Source organism: Leptonychotes weddellii, chromosome 4 (assembly GCF_054177405.1).
Source record: "Leptonychotes weddellii isolate Sample4059 chromosome 4, ASM5417740v2, whole genome shotgun sequence".
In the NCBI taxonomy this organism is placed as follows: Eukaryota; Metazoa; Chordata; class Mammalia; order Carnivora; family Phocidae; genus Leptonychotes; species Leptonychotes weddellii.
In genome coordinates this window covers 131,798,616-131,825,759 of record NC_138372.1, presented here as the reverse complement: position 1 = coordinate 131,825,759, position 27,144 = coordinate 131,798,616, and the positions used below count along the sequence as shown (strand labels likewise).

General features: G+C 39.5%; 1 long non-coding RNA gene across 1 annotated transcript; it reads left to right on the top strand.

Moving 5' to 3' along the window:
* Positions 1-6,123: 6,123 nt before the first annotated feature.
* LOC115940052 (uncharacterized) lies at positions 6,124-26,469 on the top strand. Its single transcript, XR_004074842.2, has 2 exons — positions 6,124-6,638; positions 26,265-26,469. It is a non-coding gene; the product is annotated as an uncharacterized LOC115940052 (long non-coding RNA).
* Positions 26,470-27,144: the final 675 nt, after the last annotated feature.

The window sequence follows — 27,144 nt, the reverse complement described above, 5'->3', positions numbered from 1 at the left end:
TGAACCGTGAGAGACTATGGACTCTGAGAAACAAACTGAGGGTTCTAGAGGGGAGGGGGTGGGAGGATGGGTTAGCCTGGTGATGGGTATTAAAGAGGGCACGTACTGAATGGAATACTGGGTGTTACATGCAGACAATGAATCATAGAACATTGCATCAAAAACTAATGATGTAATGTATGGTGATTAACATAACATAATAAAATTTAAAAAATAAGAAAGTAAAAAAAACAACTACAACAACAACAAAAGAAGATGTATAGAAATATAAGATTCTCTGGTAAAGGTAAATACATGGACAAATATTTAAAAAAGTGTTTTGTAAACTGATGCAAGCCATCATTATTTTTATATTCTTCTTATACTTCCTGTTATTTTTATTATTTTTATTACCATCGTCATTACACCAAATAAAGTGATATTTAAGATTTTGAGAGTTTGCCACAGAACTAATAAATGGGAAACAATTCGAAGACACAAATAGATTCAAACATAACTATGATTTAATTGCTTAGGACTAATGCCTTAGAAGAGTAAAGGAGTAAATGTACGTGGTAAAGCATCTTACATGGTGGGGGGGGGCGGAGGAAAACCTTAGATACAATGAGATAACTAACTACAAATACTAGGCATATTACTGCACAATGACAGTACTTCTTTATGATGAAATTATCGGATATGAAGGTTTGTTGAAATGAATCAAGGAAAAGTAAATCTCAGAAAAAGAAATTTCCTGGAACTTCTGTCTTGTATATTATAGGATCATCTTTTATAGGATGCTGTAGGAACCAAATAGATCAGTCATTTAAATAGACTCATTAAACACTTAAGAATATGCTATGGGAATTATCTTGCCCTAGCAGGAAGAAAGGTCAACAAATCTAAATGACCTTGTTTTCCCTGATTGTTATGAGAATTTTTACTAATATCTATCTACTGAATGATTCATTCAGATTAAAAAGTGATGGACAGGAAAATTAGTTGTGATGATGATGATGATGAAGATGTGACTTTCACAGCTTATTACAGTTATTTGGATATCATTGCATATACTATTACAGTTATTTGACTATAAGCTGCTTGAATGTAGGGACCATTCACCTTTTTTTAAAACTTTTTTTTTTTTCAACTTGAGTGTAGTTAACACACAGTATTACATTAGTTTCAGTTGTACAAAATATTCACCTCTTTATTTCACCCTGGTACCCAGCTGAGTATTTTCATCCTCACTTCTACGGGTAGGTAGTAGTATTTTTTAGCCCCATTTTTATTTTTTTTAATTTTATTTATTTATTTATTTTTTAAAAAAGATTTTATTTATTTATTTAAGAGAGAGAGAATGAAAGAGAGCATGAGAGGGAAAAGGAGGGTCAGAGGGAGAAGCAGACTCCCCGCTGAGCAGGGAGCCCGATGCGGGACTCGATCCCGGGACTCCAGGATCATGACCTGAGCCGAAGGCAGTCGCTTAACCAACTGAGCCACCCAGGCGCCCCTTAGCCCCATTTTTAAAGCTAGGGAAACAGAGATTAAGTCACTCATCATGGTCTCATAGCTGGGATGTGGTGTAGACAATCTAGCCCCAGACTGAAGTGGCCCACCCTTTATGCTATACACCTTTTTCACAGTCATATCAAGAATGTACTGAGGGTCTGTGAACACAGGTTGATTAATGCACATCAAGAGGGATTCAATAAGACTTCCAAAGAAGATGAGCTGACACTAGAATCATGTGTCACATTGTAGAGGTAGGATTCCAGAGTCAGGGGAGGAAGACTACTGAAATCAGAAGAAATACTAGAGGTAAAGAGGAATGAGCAGCTTGAGAAAGGCAAGTGAGCTCACAGAGCCGTAAGCTGTGAGAATGGTGTGGTACTCGAGATGGTCAGGTATGATTTTCATTGACTGATCTTAAGTCATGGGATTGTCACTGGGTAAGATGAAGCTGAACTGATGAGAGGATCCAAATGGAGAACATGGGAAGAAGAATGACTGAGGTGGGCACAGGCCGGAGATGAAGAGGTCACAGGAGGAACTGTAGAAGGGGAAGATGGAGATTAAGGGTCTAAAAGCACCCTTTTTTTGTTCTGCCATCTCTTCAGTCTGGGACATGCTGTATTGGATTTGCTGAGAGGTCTTCTCAGGTAAATATATCTAGCAGATAGTTGGAATGCAGGTCTATAACCCAGAGAAATATTCATGGCTGTGGAAGCAGATTTTTCAAGTCATCCAAGAGCAGAAGGCTCAGGAGAACATAAAGTTGCCTTAGGAGAGACAGGATATAAGTGGAAAAGAGAGCTGAGAGTAGGCACTGGATCAGGCCTACATTTGAAGTGTGGGCATAGAAAAGAGGAAATGGTCAGGAAAGTGGCAAGCTTCTAGAAAGTCTGAGGAAGTCCCATTTATTTCACATAGGTAAAAATGACAAGTAAGAAATGATAATTTTGGTTTTTAAGTAACACAATGTTCTCTTCCCATCCTTCTACCTAATGACATAGATACACACACACACACACACACACACACACACACCACCTTTGCTAAAGGCATTCTGTTCTACATTATACTTAGGAAATAAATACTTCCAAGAACCGTATAGAAAGACTCTTAGGAGCTGAAAACCAAAAAGGATTTCAAGAGCCCATTTGGTCCATCTCCTTGCCAGTAGGGGCATTTCCTAAATCATCCAAAGAAGAAAATTGTCAATTCTATTTTTAAAATATCTCTACAGATGGTGATTCCATAAGCTCCCCTGCTAATTTGCTCCAGTGTTTAATCAGCCTGACACACAAAGTTCTTCTTTACATCTAACTCAATGCTCTCTTGTTACAATGTAGAATCTATTTCTTCCTCGGAAGTGGAAATATAAAACAGTCTAATAACTCAGAAAATCCATGTCAAATGTTCTCAATCCTAATGGCGGTAAGATGCACATGGTATTCTTATTTCATGTCAATAGCATGCAGTTTAGTCCCAATGACAAAGGAAGGCATCTAGTCCTAAATATACCATAAGCAGGCACTGATGAATACTCAAGTGTCCTTTTGCTCTGAATAAGGAAAATATGTGCAGAAAGCTTCTTTAGAATTACTAAGCCAGAGTTTTTCTGAAGAAAAAGGCCCCATCTAAAGATTTTAATGACTCTTTTTGGGGGCTTCTGTAAGTCTTTTATCTGTGATATATATGATTAAATACAAAATCTTCAAATGCCCATAGGTTTTTATAATGTTATAAACATTATTTTTCAATTACTCTCCTTTTTAAACAATGTCATTGGACACATTGTTTATTCTTTAAGCCAGAAATCTACATAAATTCTTGTAGATTTGAACTTTCTCAGATGACACTCTCAGGCAGTAAAGAAAGAGATTACTGAAATAGCTGAAAAAGAGCAACAAGACAAAAGCTTTATTTTTAAATTTTATTATTAACATTGGTTTGGGGCCAACCATGTGTGCCCAATGCTGTGGAATACTTCATTAACCACAGAGATATGACTACGAAGGGAAGGAACAACATCCTCATTAAAAATGCAGATGCAAAAAAGTTACAAAGCAGAATTTTAAAAGCCCTGCCCTGTTCCTCCCATTGCTCTGATAAATACTCCCAGCAGCTTCCTGGGAGTTGCACTGTCCTGGGCCCCCAGGGTCGCAGGTGCCAAAGGGGAGAAAGCCACACCAAAATTAGAGACACGATGATCAAGAAAGAGTGCCATGACCTTCTCTCATAAGTGGAAACAAAACAAAACAAAACAAAACAAATAGGAGAAAGCAAAACATTAGCTCAAAGATATTTAGGGACCAACAACAGCAAATATTTTTTAAAAGAGCCATGAAGAACACAATTTCAATGAATATTAAGAGGCATTCTCAGTTCTTATAAAAATACAAAGAACTGTCCTTTCAATGTCATGAAGGATCAACATGCTATTCTGTCTTTCACTCACAGGTCTAACCTCTAGACAACATGCTTTTGTATGTGCCTGGAATTTTCTTCCCACTCTCAATGTTTTATTCACTTTCCTAGTACTTTAGTTTTCTGAAGATTCAACTTAGACGGTATCCACTTCGAGGAAGCCATTCTTGACCTTCTTAACTGAGTGGGATGCTCCTGTTCTCCATACTCCAGCTACTCCCTATATTTAATGAAGCCTGAGATGAATCATGTTATATTTTCATTGTTCCACAGCTTGCCCATCTCTCCTTCCCTACCCAATGTCAAGGGCAGGAGAAACCCTTCATCTTATTCAGGCCTACATACCTCATGGATGGCATATTGTGTTGGCTAAAGTGTGTCAAATATATGAAAATCAAATAAATGCATATTTGGCTCCAAAGCCTTCCTGCTACTCTATTTGTTGATGTCTTTCTTAGTCAGACCTTCCTGCCCTTTCAACAAGGTCAGTGTTAGGGACTGAATTATGTCTCCCCCTCAAATTTACATGTTGACTCCCTAATCCTTAATACCTATTTGGAGATAGGGTCTTTAAAGAGGCTATTAAGGTGGGTAATAATTCAATCTGACTGATATCCTTATAAGAAGAGATACCAGGGGCAGGAATGCAGAAGAACAACCATACGAGCCCATGGAGAGAAAGCAGCCATCTGCAAGCCAAGGAGAAAGGCCTCAGAAGACCCTAAACCTGGTAATACCTTGATCTCGAACTTTCAGCCTCTAGAACTGCAAGAAAATTAATTTCTGTTGTTTAAGCCCCCTAGTCTATAGTATTCGTTATGGCGGCCTGAGCAAATTTATACAGTCAGTATTTTCTCTTATGCATACCATCTCTTATACATCCACTCTTCCCCTTTTGTTTTGCTAATCACATTTTTAATATCTTGATCAAAACTCTTTTCCATTTAGGGTCCCATGAAGAAAAGAAAAACTGTTTAGGTCTTTCAAAGACAGGAAATTTAATGCAAGGATTTGGTCACACAGGTTACCAAAAAGCAGAGAAGTTAAAAGGGAGATGGTGAAGCAACTCAGAACAAGAGGCTGCTACCACCCAAAGGATTTGGAGGGACAATGGGAGGAAGAGGCTTTACCAGAGCCCAGAAGTAAGGAGTGTCTCTCAGGGCTTCAAATCATGGCTAGCAGAGCTGGTGTCCACCGGAGAGGAAGCCATCTCCTGAGACAGAGAGGAAAAGATGAAGCAGGGCTGCTGACTTCTTCTGCCCTCCAAAGCTGAGCCAGTGCCTGCCCTTGGAAGAACAGTCAAACACCATTTGACAAAGGAACCTAGGAGATACAGCATGTAGGGATTATCCTCCTTCACCCTCCCACCCCAGAGGAGCAGAGAAGGGTAAGAAATGAATGCGAGAGCAGAGTTAAATTATGGGCACAGCTCACTAGAATATAAGAAACAGGAGGACTGGAGGTGTATCTGTCTGGTTCCTGCTTTATCCCCAGCCCAGCACCTAAAAAACACTGTACAACACATATTAAGTATTTAACAAAGAGTTGTGAAATCAATTTTAGCTAACTGAATCTCCTATTTCTCATTTGCCAAATTCTCTGCCATAATTAATATACTACATATCTGGAAAACCCTCCTAGAGGATAAGATTCAAGAGCGAGAGGTTTTATTATCTGTTTTGTTCCTTGATTTAGTGCTAGCACTTAGAACATGCCTGGCCAGTAGTGGGCGCTCTAGACATACTTGTTGGACCAATGAAGAAAAGTTTGGTAGAGTGGAAAAGCCCACTTTATCATCTTGACTAGACTGTGATACGTCAAAATAAACGCATTAGGAAACTGTTAGGTTGGGTGTCAGAATTCTCAAGGCCAGATTTACAGAAAAGATTTACGTGTAAAGAATGTGTGAAATAGACTTGCAAGGTGGGGTCATTTCAGTGTATTCAGACTCGAAGGCAAGGACGTAGACCAATTCTCCCCATTCTCCCACAGCTGACCTTCCATGTTCTCCTTCAGCCTTTACTTCCATAAAACGCATAATTGCCCTTTCTGGCAGTTCATAGAAAAGTGCTTTTCCCAGCCCTTGTAGGCTGCCCTGGATGGAAAATGCCCTGGGTTCTCAGAGACTTAACACCCGGCCTTGTGAACATGAGCAAGATTATTCTCTCCGAGCAGCTCTTTTCACATGTGATACGCTTGGCAAGCTGCCCTGGTAAGTGTCAAGCCCTGAATGTTTTTGTTTTTGCCCTGGTGGTCCTGAGGAGTTACTGGAATACTTCTGGGGATCTGTTTTGTCTCAAACTGTGGGCTGATAGTGACATTGAGAAGAAGCAGGTAGAGACAGAGAGAGGGCTCTGGACTGCATCGCATTTAATTCTGATAGCAGACTCCCTGTCTGCCCTGGCTGCCTCAAAGCTTCCTTCCGTCTCTCTTTGGCTCCTTCACTTTGTGCTTCCCAGTATTACAGGGCAATCTTTTGTGTGCATGTTTTCCCCTTTTGCTCCCCAGAGAGGCTTGTCAAAACTCCTTATCTGCTGATGAATGAAAGGAATTTCTCCTGTGTGGGCGGGACCTGATTAATGCAGCTCTGGCCAGCATGGGTAGGTCACTGAGTTAAGGGAGCACCAAAAGGCAAAGTGCACTGAAAATATCAGAGTTGCTGTTGTGCCAGGAGGTGCCATCAGCAGGCATTTTCCTCCAAGCAGAGGGATGGACAAGAAGGAGAGGTAAGGCTAATAGAGACAGTCTTGGACTCATTTACTCTGATGGGGAGAGAGATGCACCATACCAGCTGACATTGACTTTGGCCTTTGCAGCATTCCGTCCACACTGATACTTGAAAACATGTGTTTAGGGGCTTGAATATATTTTAGAGCTGAATGAGAATCAGCTCTGTTTCTTCTTCATACAGGACTTTTTGATATTTGAACTGAGATTCATTTTCTTAATTTCCTCCAAACCTCAACCAACTGAAACCTTTTCCAATTACACAGAGCAAAAGAGATTAGACTGTTATATCCATTAGCATAAACATTCTATGATGCGCAGTTATGTATCTCACATAAGGACTTGCAAGGAGTGATGACTCAATACTCAGTGAATGATTTAATCAAGGAATCAATGAATGGATCTTCCTTCTGCCAGGGAGTTCTAGTGTATATGGTACCACCATCCACATAAATCCTAAAAAGCAAACTGTGTGTGTGTGTGTGTGTGTGTGTGTGAGAGAGAGAGAGAGAGAGAGGGAGGGAGGGAGGGGGGAGGGAGGGAGGTAGGAAAGAAGGGTGTCCTTGTTACCCAATGTTGGGCAGGGGATGGAGAAAAGAGATATAAGTTCAGGGAAGATGTAGGTGGTCATCCTGTGATTCTGCTGAGATGTTCATTATGTCTGTTTCATTCTCATGATTCATTTACTGAGTACATACTAGTTGAAAGATGTGCAAGAATATACCCTTCTAAATACATCATAGTCTGGGTGAAAGCTACTGGGAATGAACAATGAGGAGCATAAGGCTTTAAGTCAAGAAGGCTGAGTTTAAATCCCAGCTTCATTTCTTGCTCTATGTAACCAACTTTAATGTACTTGATCATTCTGAACCTCCATATCCTCCTCTACAAAGTGGATCTAGAAATAACAGCTACCTTACTTGTCTATAGAAAGGCTATATAATTTTTTTTAACTTTAAAGTTATTCAATCCAAACACCTATTTTCCGGAAGGATTTGTAGCATGCATGTTCTTGGCACCTGCTTGGGGGTCTCCTCTGTATTCTCAAAAAATATCTATTTCTGTGAAAAATTAAAAAGACTGTTCAAAAAATCAAACTTCCTGAAGATATAATCTTTCCCAATTTTCATTTCAGGAAGTAGACAATTCTTTTCAAGAATTCCCCTTGTTCAGAAAGAGATGCCTTTCTTTTTTCTTTTTTTTTTTTTTTTAAGAGATGCCTTTCTAAAGCAGACCATTTGCAGTCTCCTGTTGTGCTGTCTACCAATCAGGCTGGAGGAAATATAATTGTATGACTTGTATTACTTAGATGGCATAGTAGTTGCATCGTGCAATTAGGAATTTCGTGAGAGGCATTTCTAACAGATACCATAGCTAAAAATAAAGTCCATCTATTTCTGCTCATTGCATTCAGAATTATGCCCTTTGGGGAGGGGGGTACAAAAAGACTAAGGACTCTGGCCTCCTGCCGCCTTCTACACTTCTTACCTTTAACTGATTCTGCATCTATTGGCAGGCCTTGCAAGGGTCTCTTACTTTGTCTCAGGACCCCTAAACTCAATTTCTGAATAAATACTTTACTAAAGAAAAAGAGTATCTGTTCTAAATTTCTAAGTTCTAAACTTCATTGTAAATTTCCAAGTTCTAAACCAAGTTCTAAATTTCTGTTTGCTCTTTCCTATCAAGGTCTCCCTGAAGCCCTGACACTGGCCTAGTTCTTTTGGTTGCCATCCCCTGGGATGGGCTTGCATCTTTCCCTGTGACTATCCTCATTCAGTCTCCCTTTAGCAGCTTCTTGTGCCTTTGCCACCTCCTTCCAACCAGGTCGCTTCACGTTGGGTTAAGACGGATGCAGCTAGGATGCCAGAACTGGCTGGTTCTTCTTTTTCCTGATCTAGTTTTACACTGAATGTGCTGAGAGCCACAGTGCTCCTCAAGACATTGCATGTGAAAGGTAGCCTATTTGATGGTAAATAAGCCACTATCATTTGAGGTTACCAAAGAAGACAGAGTTTGTTAGATTCATTGAGTCATAGAGTCATGCTTACGCTGAAACAGACCTTACAGAACTCTTCCAACCATCTCATTTTACAGACAAGGAAACTGAACTCTAAAGAGAGGAAGAGTCTAGCAAAGGTTATAGATAAGAGAGATTTAAATGTAAATTTGGGACTTAACGGCACTAATTTGAGATAAAACAGATTGGGTTTTTTTTGTTTTTTGGCATTTTTTTTGTTTTGTTTTGTTTTGTTTTGTTTCGTTTCACATGGACATGAACAGAGGAGAATGAGAAAATTTGGAACCCATATGGCTGAGGGGGAAAGAAAGTAGAAAAATCTTTGTGTGTAGGGTGAGGGGGAGGCATAGGAGAGTAGAGGCAAGAAGTGTTCAAAAAGGAAATCCACCAGAAAAGAATTAGGAAAGAAAAAAAACTCAAGTGTTTAATAGATTAACCAGGCAGGAACTGAAAAGACCACTTTTAGAAATTATATTGGCAGAACACCTTGAAAAGTCAACCATGAAAGGATATTTCTAGGGATAAGGAAAGGAAAGATCTAGAGAAAAGCTCAGTCTGTTAAGAATGGCTTAAAAGAATAATTTGGGTGAAATCTTGGAAGTGATTGCTCTTTCTTTAAGCGAATTAGAGGTATCAGAAACACAGCTTAACTTGGTGCAAAAATAGTGTGGAATTGGCTGTAACCAGGCTCCTCTAAACCAGGCAGAGCCAACTGTGTATGATTTGTTGACCTGTAGCAATGTGAAATCCAAACTTCCACATTCCCAAGTAAAGGTAAATCTTGCAGCCAAAAATGACTGGCTGAGTAGGAGATTTTGATGACTATGCTTTCTTGTATAGACTGTGTTTTTCACTCTTTTGAACTGTTGCAGTCAATGGTAGCATTTATTACTGTGAGTTTAGTCAATAGTAAATTTGACAGCAATAAAGGAGGACTGCTAATCATTTGAGTATTTACTGCAAGTGAAAACAATATCTGTAATAGGTGGTCTAAATTGACTTTCAAATAATACCGGAAGCAAATGACTATGGTAACTTCAGGGTCATGCTGACAATGCTATTCCCTAGCTTGCTTCATTGGATGTGTACACTTTCATGGAAATAATGTACAGAAATTAGTTATGCTCCTTATTACCTGTGAGGGTCCTAGATCTTATAAAACTTCAAGAGTAAGGAATGTGAAGATATATACGTTTATTTTCATGCAAATATTTAATAACCGTTTATGGAGTCTCTACATCTTATAGGGAACTATAGAATATCCAAACATTATTAAGTAAAACTGGGTGAGTTTACAGTCTCTAGTATGCTTTGTGGATTTTAGTTTTATGTACCAAACAGCAGTTTGCTTAGAATGCAAAGCTTGCCTTCTTCCTCAACACAACAGCACTGGGGATTTTTATTTTTTTTATTTTTATTTATTTTTTTTTTTATTTTTTTTTTTTTTTAAAGATTTTTATTTATTTGACAGAGAGAGATACAGCGAGAGAGGGAACACAAGCAGGGGGAGTGGAGAGGGAGAAGCAGGCCTCTTGCCGAGCAGGGAGCCCGATGCGGGGCTCGATCCCAGGACCCTGAGATCATGACCTGAGCCGAAGGCAGACGCTTAACGACTGAGCCACCCAGGCGCCCCATCACTGGGGATTTTTAGATAAAGCAGACTACCATGTAGGTAACGTTGCTGATTTAGTCCTTAGACATCATTTATTAAAAAAAAAAAAACAAAAATAAAAAACAAAAAACAGAAATGAAGAATCTAATAAGATCGTATCTCTACAAATTATAGTCATAAGAAGCAATTTTTAGAAAGAATTTCTTCCATAATAACTACATTAAAGTCTCTACACAACAAAGTCAGCAAAACAGGAAAAGAGAGGCCAGAGATATGAAGATGAATTATTCAGATTTACCAAGTGTCACTCAAGCTGTTCTGTTTTGAAGACTCACTCATTAATGTATTCATTTACTTAATCTTACTAAATATCTACAAGGTGTTTGAAGTATAAAATAACAGGACAATGTGTTTAGCCTCAAAAAAGCTAAAAATCTGGCAGTGAAGACTCTCTCCACATAAATATCTATGGTCCAATGCATGTTGCAATGAGGTTGTAATCAACACAGAGAAGGAGGAAGAAGGGAGAGAGTCATCTCATAAAGGAGGTGATAGTTAAGCTAGGACTTAATAGATGAGTAGAATATTTGCAAGTCAACAGAGAAAGGACATTCCAGACAGACGTAATAGTGTATGCAAACTCATAGAGGTACAGTAGTTTCTTTCCAACTCATATATATTTAAAAACAATATAATAGAGATGCCATTAAAAATTAGTGGGGAATAATGAGACTATTCAATAAATGCTGCTGAGAAATGAAATATCTCTGTGGAAAAAAATAAAATCAAACCCCTACCACTATGCACAGAAAGGTGAATTCCTGATAGATCAAAAACATAAAAAGTTTAGAAGAAAGTATTTAAAAATATATTTATCACTTTGAGATACAGTGAATAAGAAACAAAGGCACACATTATTGAAGAAATTATAAAGCTGACTATGTTCAAATTTAAACACATGTTACGCAAAGGACACCATAAACAAGGTAAACAGACATGCCACAACATTAGGAGAGGACTTTTGCAAAGTATATAACAAAAAAATTATTATCCCAAAATTTTAAAGATGCTTACAAATGAGACCACACACACAAAGCTCAATAGAAAAACAGGCAGAGGATATAAAGAAGTAAGTCACAGAAAAGGGAAGAATAACTGTCCTATAAACATCTGAAAGGTTGCCTAGCTTCCCTCGTAATTTGGGAAAACCACAATTAGATACAATTCCAGACCTAGTTTGGCAAAACATAAAATGTTTGATAATAGTAGATGTAAGCAAGAATACAGAACAGTGGAACTCTCTCATACTGTGACAGAATTAAAATCTGTCTGGAGAATAATCTGATAATATCTAGCAAATTTGAAGATGGATATCTCCTTGATTTCATCAACTTCATCCCTAAATGCGTAACGCAGTGAACTTAGTAGATGTACCCAAAGAGATGTGTAAAGAACACAGATTACAGTATTTTTTGTTAAAATGAAAAGCTAAAACAAACAAAAAATAAAACATAAGTGTCCATTAACAACAGAAAGAATATGCCATTAAAAATTAGTAAGCTAGACCTATGAGTATCAATGAATAACCCTTAAAAAAATATGGTAGTGACCAAAAATTGTTTCAGGTTGATGATAACAAACATGAAGTGTGGAAAGATGCAACACAATATTATTTTCTTTGAGGAGCAAAAATACAAAAAACATGCTTGGCTGAAAATAACAATGCCAAATTCATGACCATGGTAGCTCTGTGACATTTTCTTTTTTCAAAAAAAAGAGAAAAAAATCTGAATTAAGATAGGTACCTATATTTGTTAGATGGTCCTCCACGATCTTCTGTGTGTTCTGCACGCTATGCATTGTGGAATCAAAGTTCTTGGTTATTCATATGCATCTCAGGAATCATCCACATGGAATGTTTTTCAAAAACTGTGATACTTGGAGCAGTGCTGTAACCAACAGAGAACATAAAGGCTACACGGGTCTTGGAGATGGGTGATTCTTCTCACAGTGAGGGTGGCCGTTAACATACTTCCTTCTTTATTGCTTACCGTTTCTAGAATCTTATTCATATGCGTGGGTCTAATACTTTAACAGGATAGGAAATTCTCAGCACTTAGGCATAGGTTAATGCTTACTGTAATTTATGAGTACGTAAATTATGAAACCCAATAACCAATGATTGCTTCACAGACTGTGAAGTTTCCCTAGTTGAGCAAAGCATGGAATCAAGTAACACAGACCTTCTTATATTTGTTTTTTTATTTGTTTTTTGGTTTTTGTCTTTGTTTTTGTTTTTTGACAATCCCTCCAGACATGTAAGCAGGGCTCAGCAGGGACAGCTCATGTCTGCTCCATTTGGCATAACAGGACATCTCAAAGGCTAGAAGTTGGAATCTTTTGAAGGCTCACTCACTCACTCACTCACTCTAGTGAATGCTGATGGCTGTTGGCTGAGTCCTTACCTTGGGTTGTCAGTTGAAACACTTCCTCACAGCATGGTTGCTGTATAAGTTTTCTATTACTGCTTCAACAAAGTAAAACAAACTTAGTGGCTTAAAACAACACAAATGTATCATCCTGTAGTTCTGTAAGCCAAAAGTCCGATAGAGAGCTCACTGGACTAAAATCAAGGTGTTGCAGGGTTGCATTTCTCTCCGGAGGTTCTCAGGGAGAATCCATTTCCTTTTCCCAGTTTGTAGAGACTGCCACATCCCTTTGCTCCTGACCCCCTTCCTCCATCTTCAAAACCAGGGACATTGCCTCTTTCTGTGCCTTTCTTCCATAATGAGATCTTCCTCTGATTGATGTGCTTCTGCCTCCCTCTCCATGAGAATTCTATAGTCAACGGCTCCTTCTGATTTTGAACTTTCTGCCCCTTATACTTTTAAGGAAACTTGTGATTACATCTAATATAATCTCATCTGCAGGTCCTTAATTAATCACATCTGCCAAGTCCCTTTTGCCGTGTACAGTAACATATTCACAGGTTCTGGGGATTAGGACCTGGACATTTTTCAGGAGCCATCACTCTGTCTCCAACAGTGGCTGAGTGCCAAGGATGAGCATCATGAGCAAGCCAGGTAGATGCAGTAGTGCCCCCCTGACTTAGCCCCCAAAAGACACACGACATCACTTTCCCCGAATTGCTACTTACCATGGTGGTCGCAATGCTCACACAGCTTCAAGAGGAGGGAAAATAGACTCCATCTCCTGATGTTGGAGTTCAAGGTTCTGGAAGAGGAGTTTGGAATAGAAATACCGCTCTGACCATTTTTGTAAAATACAACCTTCCACAAACAGTGTAATAGATGAAAACACCATCTCTTGTATCCAGACGCCTGTGGTAAAATCCTGCCTCTTCTCCTTCGTGGCAATAGCTGTGTGTCCTTGAGGAAATCAACCTTGCCAATGTCAAATTTCTTCATCTCTAAAATAAGCATAACAGTTGTACAACCCCAAAGAATAGCCGTAGGGATGGAATACGATAACCTATATAGAATATCTAGCATGGTGCCTGGTTCAATAACCAGTTACTAACAACCAGTTATATGGAGTTAAGCTGGTTACTCAACCACTTTGCAAGTCAGTTTCTTCATATGTAAACAGTGATGAGGGTGCTTACTTCATAGGATTGTTGTGAAAATTAAGGGAGTTTAGGTATTGCTGATAGGTAGTAAGCATTCAAGAAATATTACACACAAATAATCATAATTAAATACACTTAGAATTATATATATAATTGTATATATAATTATAATAATTAAATATGATGGATTATAACTAATCACTCCCCCAATGAAGCAATATCACACTACAAAAAAAAAAAAAAGACGTGGAATTACAACTATGAGATCATATGTGCAGAGCTATGAAGAACCTCAAAATTATTAGTTACATTTAAGTTTTTAATTAGGTTTTTCAAATATGTACCACAATGAAAATGATCAACCACAACAGTATTGTGAGTGTGTGCAGTGATTCATCATAAATGACACTGGGGTCTGCTGGAGATGGTTTGAACAGCAATACTGAGAAAGAAATGGAGTCCTAAGGAAGGAGGAACGGCGGGCACTGGGAGGCTTTGATGAGCTCTAATCCAGTCCAGGCTGGAAAGGACTCAGAGAGCCATATCTGTGCGAGCTCACTGAAGCCAGCCAAGACTGCTTGGAGCAATGCCTTAATCACACTCTGATTAGAATGGCACTGCCTAGAAACAGACTCCAAATTAAGTCATTTTTGTCTTCAGCAAGTTCTCCTAGAGTACTGCTGTGTATGATGTTGATAAGTGCATGAAATAAAAGCTATACTGTTTTTAAAATTTCTAAAATGCCTTGTCTTTCTTGTCTTACTGAGGTAGAAAATTCTTTTTAAAAAATAAGAGTGTATGTTGGGGCGCCTGGGTGGCTCAGTCAGTTAAGCGTTTGTCTTCTGCTCAGGCCCCAATCCCAGGGTCCTGGGATCGAGCCCCTCATTGGGCTTCCTGCTCAGCAGGAAGTCTGCTTCTCTTTCTCCCTCTGCCATCTCCGCCCCCCCCGCCCCCCCTCCCCCAGCTTGTGCTCTCTGGCTCTCTCTATCTCTCTGTCAAATAAATAATAAAATCTTAAAAAAAAAAAAGATTGTATATGTTGGATAAGAGTTGGTGAAGGCACACAGCTCCTCCAAGACTCTCCAGGATCAGGACACTGTGATGTCATGAGCAAATTCACTTTCCATCAGGGTCAGTTTCATAGACATATGACAAAGTGCAGTCACACATGATCTTGGGCTCAGAGGACCAGAGGCTTCTTGCTCTACAGTCACTGTTTTGGAATTATTAATAATTTTAATCTTTGAATTTGTGCTTTGTAAGTGAAGTGTGATGGGACAATAAAGCATGAGGAGGTGGGGCTTGAAGCCTCAGCTAATATGTGGTGAAGCCTCCTGTTGCCTTCCCACCTTCCTGGTATGGGTTCTTGGCAACCCATTCCCTACCCTCTGGGCCTTGAGCCCATCATGCTTCCCACCTCCTGCCCTGCTCCCACTGCCACCCTCAACCAAGGGCAGGGTCAGGTCAGTAAGGGAAGGCCCACATTCTGCATTGCCCTCCACCCCTGGTGGGGTCTGGGCATGAACATGGAGAGGTTGGGGGTTGCATATGCCTGTACCCCACGGTATCTCAGGGCAAGGTATCGTGGTTGCTGTCCTAACCCAGGATTACCAGCTTTACAGGGCATTTAACGGGTGGCTTTTTTGCACTGGGTCTGGGGGTGTTGGGAGGGAGGAGGGTGGCAGGGGAGGAAAGCTTTTATCCACTCGCGATCAAGGTTCCTAGCATGCCCCCCATGGAGGTTGGAATCCCTCAGGGTCACCTGTCCCTGTGGCTTGGGTGGTCAGCGTACAAAAGGGAGATTGACAAGTTGGACTAGTGGCTCAGGCTGAGCCCTCAGATGCCTTTGAGGGTCTGTACTGACACTGTGTGTATCACCTGCCTGAGTCAGTGCAACATTAAAAAGTTAATGAAAATCATCAAAAGGTCAAGAAAGAGGTCTTTATATTTTAGTACTTTAGCAACACATTTTTCCTTATTTTAAACAAGGAGCCCCCAAATTTCATTTTGCATTGGGTCTTGCAAATTATTTATCCAGCCCTGCTAAATAATCTTAATAGATTGTTGAAGTTTCTTTATTTCTTTCAACTCTAAGCAGTTGGTGGAAGAGAAGGAAAATTCAGTGCAGGGGCCTGCTATCTGTACCACAGAGGAGGCGATTTCACTAGTCTGAATGTAACAGTTCCTAAAGCAAAAAAAATATGGCTTCAATACTGATCTCCAAAAGCTCTCTCAAAATAGTCTTTTCAATGGATGCTGGCGGGCAGTCTTCAATTAAATTTCCATTCTGACTCATTTCTGTGGTTGGCTCTTGGCACGTTTTTAACTGAAAGCAGACCTGTAATTGGTTAAAACTGCATAATGATTTTATGGATTTTTAAGAGTGCTGCTTACTTTTGACAGTTTCATTTTTTTTCTTTGTCATAGCTTGTATTTCTCTTGTTACAGCAGTGATAATGGGATAGCCCATCTCCTATGTAGGTGACACAGTTACGTTTGAAGGACTCCAAAGAGTAACCCAGGGTCTGCCCCCAAGTATTTTACTATTCCTCCACGAAGGACTTGACTCGTATGGAAGAGTTGTTCCTTGTTAGCATGAACAGCCTCTTCCTTTGGGCTTGAAAGGACAGAGTGCCTCACAAGCTGACTTGCTACAGGATTTCATATCGCAAACTACAATCCAGCTGGGTAACAGTTAAATGCCCCCAAAAGGACTTTTGTCCTAGATGCATTTCTTTTCTGCTTGATATTAGATTCTCACAAGTCAATAAACATCATAGGATGTTAAATAACATTCCTTCCACATGGATTTTGGGTTCTTAAAAAACTCTTAGCAAGGCTTGCTTATTAAAGTACCTACATTCTTTTTCTTCTTCATTTCTTCGCTTGTGTTAGCCACATGCTTCAGTGAAGGAGTTACAAAGGAGTCATACATGTAAACTAAAAGTGCTGGCTACCCTTTTATTATACTGCAAATTTTATTTTCAATACCTAGTTGGTGGTTATAGTGAAAATGTTAGCACGTGGCAGAATGGGGAGGGAGGTAAACTGGCAGGATTTGCTAATAGATGAAACCTGAGGGGTCGGAAAACAGACATAAGGAAGACTCCTAGGTGTAAGGCCTCATCAGCTGAGTTGATGGTGGTGCCATTTACTCAGGTGGAGAAAACTGGTAGAGGAACTAGTTTGGCCTAGGAGTAAGTCAAGGTTCTTTTTTGGACTTGATGAGGTGACTATTAATATTTCCACTATCTAAGTGGAGAAGTCAAGGGTGCAGTTAGGAACAAAAGTCTGGATCAAAGTGGAAATGTCACGTTGAATACATAAAGGTGGGAGCTAATAGCCGTTTGGTTTTATGTAAAGTCAGGAGAGCTGAGGAGATCACCTGGGGACAGAGTGCTTTAGGAAAAAAAAACCATGGGTCTGGGCCTGTGCCCTGAGGCATCTCAACACTCACAGAAGAGCCAGCAAAGCTGACTGTGAGGCGTTCTTAGAGAAGTTACATGGAAACAGAGAGTGAGGGATCACCTAAGTCAATAGAACATGTGTCTGAGTATGATCGACTGTGTCAAATCTGAAGAGGATTCAAGAAAGAAGAGGGAAGAAAAGGAACTATGGTTATCAAAGCCTATGGCAGTCAGTTCTGACCCTAACAAGAAACATTGTAGTGGAATGGTAGAAAAGAAACTTAATTGGAAAGGTTGAGAAAAAAGAATACACGTAATACTTTCAAAAACTTTTCTGTACAGGAAACAAAAAAGTTAGTGCTAACTGGAGTTCAAGTCAAGTTGCTTTCCTCCATCATTCATGTTATGAATAAAGGTAGTGTTCTCCCCCAAATGCATATGTTGAAACCCTAACCTCCGGCGTTACCGGATTTGGAGAAAGGACCTTTAAGGAGGTAATTAAGGTTAAATGAAGACATAAGGCTGGGGTCCTAGTCCTAAAGGACTGGTATGTTTTTAAGAAAGGAAAGAGACAGCAGAGATCTCTCTTTTCACACCTATACAGCAGAAAGGCCAAGTGAGGACACAGAGAGAAGGTGGCTGTCCACAAGCCAGGAAGAGAGGTCTCACTAGAAATCAACACTGATTGCACCTTGATCTTGTACTTCCAGCCTCCAGAGCTGTGAGAAGACAAATGTCTGTTGTTTATGCCACTCAGTGTGTGGGATCTTATTATAACAGCCCAAGCTAATACAGTGACTTATAGAGTGTACCTACAAAGTCTTGTGCAAATTAAAAAAAAAAAAACTAAGGGTATCATATTAGCAAAATATTTCTCTGTTGATCTTGATCTCCATTCTATATACTTTTCTAGTTTCAACCAACTCATCCATTAGATCACCCTCTATTTCAGCAAATGTAGCAATATTTAACCATTTGTTCAGGACAAGAACTTCAGAGCCATCCTTGATTACTCCCTTTCTCTTACCACATCAAGTCCATGTAAATAATCACATCAGTTCTGCTTTCAAAATGTATCCCAAATCTGACCATTTCTCTTCTCCTTCACTTCTGCCCCCTTATTTTAGCTGCTGTTACCCATCTGCTGTAAAAGTCTCCTGAGTGGTCACCATATTCCACATATGTTCCACGTATAATAACCCCGATATCCCATCTACAATATGAACCAAGTCTTGCCTTCCCTCTGCCCTCAACATTCAAATGGTGTTCTTTCTCACAGAACAAAATCTAAAGTTCCTACCATAATCACAAGGCTGCCATGATCCGCCCCCTTGGCTACCTTTCTGTATCACATAACTATTTCTAGATAACAAACAACCTGAAAACTCAGTGGCTTAAAACAGTACTGATTATCCCTTAAGTGTCTGTAGCTTGGCTACTAGTTGGCTGATCCTGGCTGGACTCAACTGGGATTCCTTGCCTGGGTGGCTCTGCTCCTAGAGGGACCAGAAGGTTAGCCTGAGCTCTTGTCATAGCATTGGCAGATGTGAGCGAGAGAGCAGAAACAGACAAGGTCTCAACCCTTAGACTCAGAACTGGCATATTGTCACTTCCTCTTTATTCTAATGACCAAAGCAAGTCATATGGCTAAATGCAAAGTCAAGGCTACGAAAATGTACTACTCCCCTTAAGAGGAGACCTAAAATATCACATGGCAAAGAATGCGTATACAGACAGGAATAAATGACTGTGACCAGCAATGAAGTCTATTATATATTCTGATCCATTTTCTTGTATTTCTTCCCTTTTTTTAATAAAGATTTTATTTATTTATTTATTTATTTGAGAGCGAGAATGAGGGAGAGAGAGCATTAGAGGGGGGAGGGTCAGAGGGAGAAGCAGACTCCCTGCTGAGCAGGGAGTCTGATGTGGGACTCGATCCCAGGACTCCAGGATCATGACCTGAGCCAAAGGTAGTCGCTTAACCAACTGAGCCACCCAGGTGCCCCTATTTCTTCCTTTTGTTCACTTGACGTCAAGGCTCACACTTGTCAATCAAGTTACCATCTCAAGGACTTTGGACTTGTGTTTCCTCCTGCTTAGGATATTCTTTCTCTAGATTACTACATGACTTTTATTCATTCATTCAGTTCTCTGCTAAAATATATTCTCAAAGAGTCCCATGACTGGGGGTTAACAAACTATGGTCCACAGACCAATTTGTGCCCACTGCTTATTTTTGTAAATAAAGTTTTATTGAAACATAGCCATGCCCATTCATTTATTTATTATCTGTGACTGCTTACATATGACAACGGTAAAATTGAGTAGTTTTGTCAGACACTATGCCAGAAACTTTAAAATATTTACTATCTGGCTCTTTCCAGAACAAATTTGCTCACCCCTACTCTATCCCAGGGTCTGTCTTTATTTTTCTTCTTGATCCTCTTTTGACATTACCCTGTATTTGTTTATCTATTTATGACTGAGCTCCTTCGTTAGAATCTAAGTTTCTCTAGGGAAGGGTTTTGTCATAATTTACAGCAGTGTTGCTAGCCCTAGAAATGTGCCAGGTACTCAGAATTATATTCTAATCTCCTGTAAATCTTTGCCTAAATGGCACTTTCCCAGTAAGGTCTCCCCTGACAACTACGGCACTTCTAGGCCCTCTTCTCTGCCTTATGTATTTTCTTTATTTTATAGAACTTGTTGCCTTATTACATAATACCTAACTTTCTTCATAACTTTATCATTACTGTCTGACTCCAACATGAGAATGTAAACTTCACAGGGGCAGAATCTTTTTTTTTTTTTTTAAGATTTTATTTATTTATTTGACAGACACAGAGAGAGAGACAGGAGAGAGGGAACACAAGTAGGGGGAGTGGGAGAGGGAGAAGCAGGCTTCCCGCGGAGCAGGGAGCCCGATGCGGGGCTCGATCCCAGGACCCTGGGATCATGACCTGAGCCGAAGGCAGACGATTAACGACTGAGCCACCCAGGCGCCACAACAGAGGCAGAATCTTTATCTGAAATGTTTATTTGGTACAGTTCCTGGCATATAAGAAGAACTCAATAAATATTTGTTGAACGATGGAGCAAATAAAAACAATTTCTTAGGAATAGAATTAAAATTGTTTAATTTCAGAGAATAAAATAAATAATGGGAGGTAATAATATTACTCAGTGTTTAGGGGACTCCTTGAGAAAAGTCTTTACATGAGACTCAAGGCCTCCAACCCCCCATGCACTGAGGTTTTTTGTTTTTGTTTTTGTTTTTGTTTTTATAGAACAGATGAACCTAATAGCTTATGGATCAGGAATGTCTAGGTTATTACGACATTTCTGAAAGGCATGCTGCCGATTAACATCAAGGGAGAATGGAAAACATTAGCAAATACTCTACTGATGACCCCCCTATTTAGAAGTCCTGCTTACTAGCTCTCTTCAATATGCATATTTCAATAAAGAGGAAGGAACTTCCCTTTGTACTCCACGTAAGGTAAAAGGAAATTCTAATTGGATTTCACTCAAACGTTATGTTGCCAGGGTAATAATAACAAAAAGTGGGATGTCGGAATACTCCTCTGCCCTCACTAGAAAGTTAGAAGTTTCATGAGAGTAGTTGTCTTGCATCCTCTATTGTCTCACTTCTCATTCTGAGCAAAGCTAACTGTGGAGTCAGGACCATTCAGAAAATGAAGATTATTACTTTCAGGAGGCTGGAAGCCATTCAGGTAATACCCGGATGTATCCAGGTGAGTTGGGTGAAGGGATGGTCCTCATTCATTTGTGAAGTCTGCAGCAGGGGATTTTCTAGGAGCAGCTGCTCGGAGTCCGGATACCTACTGGGTTCTGCCCATTTCCCAAAGGTGAGAGGAAGAGGAAGATATATAAAGGCTCGGGTCACACAGTCTAGTGGACAAATAGCCATTGGGTGAGGAATTTGCTGAGAGTAATTTTATCATTACATGTATTAGCTCATGCAGCCAGGGCCCTGCCATATCCCCTTGCACTTAACACTGAGAGGCGCCTCAACCCGACTTCTAACTGCCAGTATTTGATCTTTGCCTGAGCAACCTGCTTGTCCACCAGCACAGACCAGAAGTCCAGGGGAATTAATCCCCAGGAGCAGCCCTTAAACAATGACTGGCAGTAGCTGGTGCCTAAATCCCCCAGCTCCCTCACCCTCCAGCGAGTGAAGGCTGGGCTGTGTGTTTTACGTGGAACCCCAGAGTTTTCCTAGTGAGATCGAGCAACAGTCACCTGCTACGGTGACAGGTTTGGTAACGCGACTTTTATTGGCTGTCTTCACTTTCTATCTTACTTCCCCTACATCTACCCACACTGGTGTTTTCTTCCACGTCCTCAATAAACTACTTGTCCTCAAGTTATTGTGTCAAGGTCTGCTTTTAGGAAAACCCAAACTCAGAAACATGCTATCCAGTTCATACTTACTTTAATTCCCTAGCCTAACTTAAATGTGTGTGATGATTTTATTTTTGTTTCAGGTGTGAGAGAAAACATGCTCAACCTTGAAAAGCCTACCCACTTCTTAGTAGATGGAACTCTTTGGGAACATTTAGTATTAACCTCTCTAGTAATAGTAACTTTCTTATTCTTGGTTATAAATGGACATGTTATTGCAACCTAAAAGTATTAACAAAATATCCATGGGTATGTTAACGTTTTTTAGATCTGATAGTTCTTTTATAAAACTCAAGCCCTTTATTTTATACCTGAAAACTCATTAGGTGGTATAAGGTTTAGGCATTGATTTAGCTGAGATCCCACTGCTAATTGGCTTCACAGCTGAAACCACAAGTTAAATCCAGATATTACTTAAAATTAATATTATTTAATGTCTAGTAAGTGCTCTATTTTCATCCTGTATTCTAGGCTTTCCCAGTTGTACCTGTTTTGACTATTTAGTAAAGTATATTCCTGGATGGTTTGGAAGAGGGAAGTCTATCTTGATTTCTTTGGTCTCTATTCTCCTTCCTACAAACAGGAGGGTGCTAGCTCCTTAACACAGAACAGCCTTCTTTTTGTGATTCCTGTGTTTACCTGAATACCCAGAGTTATTCCATTCAAGAAAGAGGAGATGTCCTTACCTTCTCTCTGTGCCAATTTCTGCAGCCACCAGCTGTGGAAACAGCCATTCTCATGTTGTAGCAGAACTAATGATCTGCCCCCTGGGATTCGTACAGACTCCTCTTGCCACCCTGGATAAGTGCATGTGGCTGGTGTGCTTGTATATTCCTGCGCTTCCCCTGCATCAGACTCAGTTTCTGCACTTCTGCACAGACACTCAAGCCTATCTGTCCCAGGGGCATTGAGCCTGTGGCATCTCTCCCCCATCAGTATGGGTGTGCCCTTGGCTGCCATCAGGAAGCCCAAGCAGCTGCTGCTGTGGCCTCGTCTTGTCACACCCCATGTTGCCTTAGCCTCCTGCAGTGGATGGTTTTGGGCTTCGTTCAGCAAAGCTCCATCATCGTCCTGTCTGTCTCCTCAGGAGCCTCAGGCTGTACTACAGGCTGACCTAACTGAGCTCAGCTTCCTGAGTTCCAGCTTCCCAGAGGACCGGTTAACACAATCCAAAAGTATCACTATCACAGGTTTTGAATTAAAAGAGGTTTTCTGGTTGACAGTGCTCTGAACAAGGACATACAGCACAAGCATTTTGCCCCCATTCTAGAGACTGGGCATCAAAATAGAGAAAGCTTAATTTGACTTTCCTAGAATTACTTACTGTACCAGGAAGAGCTGTGAAAAACACAAAAGCCCATCTCTTGATTTCATCTTATCTTGACTTTTTTACTGCCCTGTGTCCCTTTTTGTTTGCTTTCCCCCCGGGTTTATCTGTAGGGAGATGTATAATGGTTCATTTCTTCCTAAAGAAGAATTCATCCAGGGTAGTAGATGCTGCATACATCTACGAGGCTCTTAAGTATTTCATGCATTATGTGGTCCAAATGGCTACATTAGGGAAAAAAAAATCCCAATTAGTGAGATTTAAATGTGGAATTTCTTTGAATTGCAATTCTCCTTTCATATGTTACAACATCCTGATCAATGGCACCAAAAAGCAAAAGGTTTCTCTTATTGCTATATATTTTTATTTCCCTCCAAATATCAATGCCACATCAACTGTTAATCTGAAAAACCTCATTTAATGTCAGCTTGCTCACAGTTATGAAAATTCAGGTAATGTATTCCTGTTACTAATTGTATTTGAGAAAGTGTTATTAATTTCATATATCAAGTTCGTAGTGGCCATCTGTTCCCTCCGAACTGCTGCGTCTCCCTCCATCTGCCCTGTTTTTCTTCTGCTAATCTGGTGGCAAGGGCTCAGATGATCGGGAAGTTTCTCTCTGACTTTTGATTTGTCACTCATCATCAAGCCAGCTGTGCATTTGTAACAGACTCCTCCGACGGGTGGTGGTGAATTTAAATCTGTCTGGTTTTCTTTTTTTTTTTTTAAATAAAACTTTTTTGTCAAAAAATGTTTAAAGGAAGCCAGATTGTATTTTCTACACTGTAAAATGTGCTTTGCTGCCACTAATTTGGCTGCATCTGCACTCTCATGAATATAGATGAAGGTGCATGGCCAGGATATTATTAGGGACTGCGGCGAGCAGGGAAGAATTTTAAATGCGGCAAGATACCATAGTTTAGATTTCTGAGAACATTAGGACAAACTCTCATGAAACTGCTGACATTTGCTAGCTTTAAGTTCAAGATGAGTTTTTGAATCTTAACCGCAAAGATTCTTCTTTGAATATTTTTGCTTGCGTGTGGTTGGATGGGGAAAAGAGATTATGCGAAGGATTCTAGGAGAACGTGATTAAATCAAAAAGGGTTTCAGTTCAAATTTCTTCACCCTGTCTTCAGTAAATCATGGACTAGAGTCAGTGCACAAATGACGTGTTTGAGTCCATCTCCTAGGTGAGCAAGCTGGGCAGGACATTAGCTAACATCAAGGGTTTCAAGTAACTCAGACACCAGGTGGGCTAAGATATGAAGCCTACAAACCTAGGGACTTGAAGGTGAACCTAGGATACCAACTATTTATTGTTTCTGATTGTTTGTTGTATACTTTAGGGCTAACAACAGGCTATACATAATAAATGTTTACAGAAATGTCATTCATCTCCTCTGATAAGCATTTTTCCCGAAGTCCAATAGATGACAGCAACAATCAGATGTTAATGATGATTAAACAAGTTTTTTTTTTTGCCTTCAAAATGATTCAGTATAACTAGATATGAGAAAATATTCAACTCATGTTCAGCAAACATGCATTGATAGTGCTCTTTTAGGAACAGAGAAGAAATAAAAATAATGGGACAATATCTGTCCTCAAGAAACTTACTATCTATTAACTATTAGTGTGAGAAGGTACTCTATTACAGTTCCGGTTGTAGCGATTAAATAGTGAAGCAACAACTCTTGGATAAAAACATGCACAAATCTGCATAAGAATAAATATTTTGAATTGCATTAGCTCTAAAAAAAGCAAAGATTTCCAATATCTATTACATGTCTAATCAGTTCATATTTTTTACATTAAAAAGTGAAACTTTTCTTGAGTTCCCCCCCTTCATAATCATAGCCCTTCAACATCTTGCTTTATAAATAAATAAATAAAGGAACCTGTTCAAAATGGTTAAACAAACAAACAAACAAACAAAAACCCCAACTTGGAATTCACATTTCAAAGTACAAAAAGTCTATGCCACAATACCTGTTATTGGTTAATTGTGTCCCCTAAAAAGATCTGTTTGAAGGCCTAATCCCCATACCTGTGAATGCAATCTTACTTAAAATAGAATAGTTTCACTTTATCCATGGGGACACATTACATCCCCCCCGTGGATGCCTGAAGACGCAGATAGTATGGAACATTAGATATACTGTTTTTTCCTGTACACAGATACGTATGATAAATTTAATTTATAAAATTAGGCATAGGAAGAGATTAACAACAATCACTAATAATAAAATAGAATAATTATAACAATGCACTGTAATAAAAGTTATGTGAATGTCATCTCTCTCTCTCAAAATATGTTATTCTCCTGCACTCATTCTTTGTCTTGTGATGATGTCAGATGATAAAATACCCATTGATGAGATGAGGGAGGTGAATGATGTAGGGACCTCGACACAGTGTTAGGCTACTCTTGACCTTCTGACACTTCTTCAGAAGGAGGCTAAAATGATCTGCTTTCAAATTTCAGTTGACCAACTGAAACTGTGAAAAGTGAAACCATGGACAATGGCTACTGTAGGGTCTTTGCAGATGTAATCCAGTTAAAAGGAAGGTCATACTGGATTAGGGTGGGCCTTAATCCAATATATCTGGTCTCCTTAGAAGAAGAGAAGAGCCACAGAGGAGACTTACAGAAAGAACATTATGTGACAATGGAGTCATAGATTAGATGATATTTCTACAAGCCAAGGAACACCCGGGATTGCAAATAACCACTAGAAGCTAAGAAAGAGGCTGAGGATTCTGCCCTCTCGAAACTTGCAGAGTCTTAGCCCCCAAAAGTGTAAGAGAATAAATTTCTGTTGTTGTAAGCCCCCAAGTTTGTGGTAATTTGTTACTGCAGCCCAAGGAAACTAATACATCATAACACAGTTTAAGAAATAAAAACAAAAAGTTTGACCAATATATATTTTTTATAATTCCCAAAATTTGTGTTGGGCATGAAAGTTCTCATGTTTCTTAGCATCATGAAGGAGAACATCCAAACGATATCTTAAAGTTTTTTGAAAATGTTTTCTTTCTTAAAAATTGTGCTGTTAGAAAAATAAAATAATTGTATAACTGTTAAGTATTTTCAAGCTACCATAATTAGTGACTTGTGAAGAATGGCAGAGGAAATACAAGATGTAAATTATTTCTAGGAGCAAAGAGAAGCTAATGTTTTATATTATCATAACTTCTTTGACCAGATTGTTGGGAAAATCATTTTCTTATTTTTCCCCCAGGGATATTACTCGGGATACTGCTACCAAACCAGAATCTAGTTCCAGTTCCATTTTTCACCTGTCTTTTGATATCCTGTATGAAAAACTTCTTTGCATCACCGCTTCTCTACGAAAAAATTGCAGATACCAATAGATACCACCTCAAGATTATTTGGAGAGTTTCCAGACCTGTCTAGATCATTCAGAATAAAAATTTTAAAATGAACTGAAGTGTCTTCCTTGTCTCTTATTGATTAAACCAAAAATGCCCCAGAGACCCATGATAACCCCTTCCATTCACTATCACCTAGATCTAGATCCCTTCCAACTCAACCAGATTTTGCAATTGACATTAGTCTTCCACAGTTCTAAACAGCTGTGTTTGAGCTGTCCTAAATGTTGCCCTTTCTCTACAACCTTGCTAATCAAAGAGTGGTCCTGGGGCCAATAGCTCTCAGCCTCACCCGGAAGCTTGTTAGAAATGCAAACTCTCAGGCCCCTGAATTAGCAATAGCAATTCTAATAGGGTCTCTACTGAGTCACACGTACATTCAAGTTTGAGAAGCACTGCTACACAACACATTATTATTTTTCCCTGTAAATCTCCAAGGCAGTGTCTTACAGTAGAGGACATACCTGTTCCTAGTTTGATAACAGTTTCCTTCTCCTTTATTTAATAAAATCACAATCTTTTAACTTCTACAAAATGTGTGTGTGAACAAAAAGGGTAGAAAAAGACCCATGTGCCACAGTATTACTGCGGCTGCTTTCCTAATGTACTGTGTTCACTGACAGCAAGACCTTGGAATGTCCTTAATGATACTAACAAAATATACATTAACGCGGAAGAGAAGACCAGGCCCTTTCAAGCGGTAGTTCTGTTTCCTTTCCCTAGGTAGAT